At 37.8% G+C, this 2,685-nt stretch overlaps 1 long non-coding RNA gene across 1 annotated transcript; it reads right to left on the reverse strand.

Moving 5' to 3' along the window:
* Positions 1-932: 932 nt before the first annotated feature.
* LOC135217302 (uncharacterized) lies at positions 933-1,381 on the reverse strand. The gene is made up of 3 exons (XR_010315098.1): positions 1,303-1,381; positions 1,081-1,176; positions 933-971 (listed from the first exon to the last, which is right to left on the reverse strand). It is a non-coding gene; the product is annotated as an uncharacterized LOC135217302 (long non-coding RNA).
* Between the last annotated feature and the right edge of the window lie 1,304 nt (positions 1,382-2,685).

Here is a 2,685-nt window from a genome sequence, read left to right on the forward strand (position 1 = left end):
TACAGTAACCATACGTACAGTGGTTTTTAATAACATGTACTACATATGTACATAATCAAACTTGGTTGGAAATTCCTGTAAAAAAAAGTTTATGTACGTATGTAATATGTACTACTGTATGTAAAAAAACCTTACTGTTCATACTTTGTTACACTACATGTTACATGTGATACGTATACTTTCCTGAAGGGTTTTTTTGGTTTTTTTCCATCCAAAAATGGTGCTTCTACTTGTAGTTATCCCTTGATGACACTTGTAGTAACAACCTGGAGTTGTGTGAAAAATGTTGGTTTTCTGGAAGGAAAAAGTAACAAAAATTAGTGTACAAAATATACACTACAGAAAGTTGTGAATGCAATATGTTAATTACTGTAGATATATCAAGAGTGTACTACTAAAAGAGTTAATGTATGTTAATTAATTCCTTACCTTTAGTTTATATTTTACATTCATCGTAACCCTGGATGGACAAAGTCTTATGTGGCCCCATAGCCTACATCATTCAGGGGGTTTTGGCTGGAATGTACAAAAAAATAATTAGTATGTTAGTAAGTACTCTATGCATAGTAAGTTACATACAGTAATATGCACCATACAGTGGTTTAATATCAGATATACCTTGTGTATAAAACTTAATTTAGAAATTCCTTACATAACTTACCAACTTTTAGTGAGTCTCAAGCTGTTACCTAGGTTGTGGGAGATGGAGGTGGAGGTGTAGAGCATTCATGATAAGGATGCATTCCAAACCTAACTTCAGTGTGCTTTATCACAGATAACAGGCTAGGATGATGGGCAGTCTGGAATGAAGAATTAATATTAAAGGACAGTATGTAACCACTTAGGTGTACAAAAATTATTGTACGTATGCAAACATTAAACACAACTGAGAATTCCTTACCTCCAGCAAAATGAAGACATGTAGGCTATGTTAGAGGTCTGGTTTATGTAAGTCACAGGTGCATGCCAGTCTGGAATGATAATGTAATAGTACATATGATTATCGTATGTATGTTACAATACATAACATGGTTATTACATATGTAATATTAAAACATTAATAAAAAAAACTGTCCTTACCAAATTCTAGTGGTTGGCTTGCTTACTGGGATGGTCATATGGTACATGAGAGTGGGTGGCTGGGCTATGGAGTGGGATGGGCAGGTGCTTGGGAGTCTGGAATGATAAAAAATATATAAAATGATAGTTACTACTACTGTAACTACTGCACATGTTATTACTGTTTGACATATGTAGTGTGTAATACGTATGTTCAATATAAAAAATGAAGAATTCTTTTACCTGAAGGAATGGGAGAGGTGATACTACTCGTATCAACTGATTTGGGCTCTGGGGAGGTGATACTTGTATCAACTGATGACATCTACATCTGGAAAGAATGATAGGGTACATATATATTATAAGGTGGATGTAATTGTAGCATATGTACACTTTTAATAAAATTTCTATTAGCAATTTATAAAACATTTTATACAAATTTGTTAAGGATTCCTTACCTGATGTATAGGCGAGGCATCAAAACCATGGAAAGGCTCAGGGTCATCTGGGTCACTGTCACTATCAAGGGGTCTGAAATGGAAAAAAAAAATAATAATAAGGTTATGCAACATCAAACACATTGTACCACTATGTAAGTTAGTGTACGTATGTATGTAGGGTGTAAACAATTTCCAACATGAAAATGAGAAAAATGAAATTGCTTACCTGATTGTACACGTGCAGGTGGGCGGGCTGATACAGAGGGTCCAGGTACAGGGATCTGGAACTGTCACAGGTAGTACAGGGAGATCTGGAACTGTCACAGGTAGTACAGGGAGATCTGGAACTGTCACAGGTAGTACAGGGAGATCTGGAACTGTCACGGAGGTAGGTACAGGGGGATCTGGAACTGTCACCACTTCTGCAATAAAATTACAAATGATGAAAATTAATGAAGTTACAATTTACTCTTACATTTAGTAGTTGTTACATTAAAAATTTAACACATTTTAATATGTACACTATGTAAACACATAAATTAGTAAAACAGTTCAGAATTCCTTACCAGGACTAGGAGTGGGAGGTGGTGGTACTGGAGACTTGTGAAAGAAAGTGTCAAGCCTGGACTGCACACTTCTCTTCGTCTGCTTCTCCTTCAGGGTCTCCTTGTAGAAAGTCACCAAATCCATGATTCCTCTCTTGATTTTGTCAAACCTAGAACGTTAGGGTCTTCTGCCTCAAAAGAAGCCAAGGCTCTCTCCAGATGAGTAAAACCCTCTGACAAGCCTTTCACAGTTAATGACCTGGGTTTTGGCTCTGGTGCCGCCTGCATCTTCTCAATCATTTGTTGTTCAAGTTCTAGTAAGTCCTCTGCAGACAATTCCTCTCCATGGGAAGCCAGCAGCTCTGTTACATCATCAGGTTCAAGATCTAGTTGCAGCCTCTTGCTTAGCCCTACGATCTTCCTCGTCACAGTCTCGACGTCTTCTTGCCTGGTCAAAGCCTTCAAAACGTGCACAAACTGTGGACACAGTTTCCTCCAGGCCCCATTTAAAGTGGTCGTCTTCACCTCGTCCCAAGCACTTGCAATGTTCTTCACTGCATCTGCAATGTTGTAGCCCTTCCAGAATTGCTTCAGTGTCAACTCCTTGTTAGCTTTCTATGGCCCTTAAAGCAAAACGTATG

The sequence above is a fragment of the Macrobrachium nipponense genome, chromosome 7 (assembly GCF_015104395.2).
Source record: "Macrobrachium nipponense isolate FS-2020 chromosome 7, ASM1510439v2, whole genome shotgun sequence".
Lineage (NCBI taxonomy): Eukaryota > Metazoa > Arthropoda > Malacostraca > Decapoda > Palaemonidae > Macrobrachium > Macrobrachium nipponense.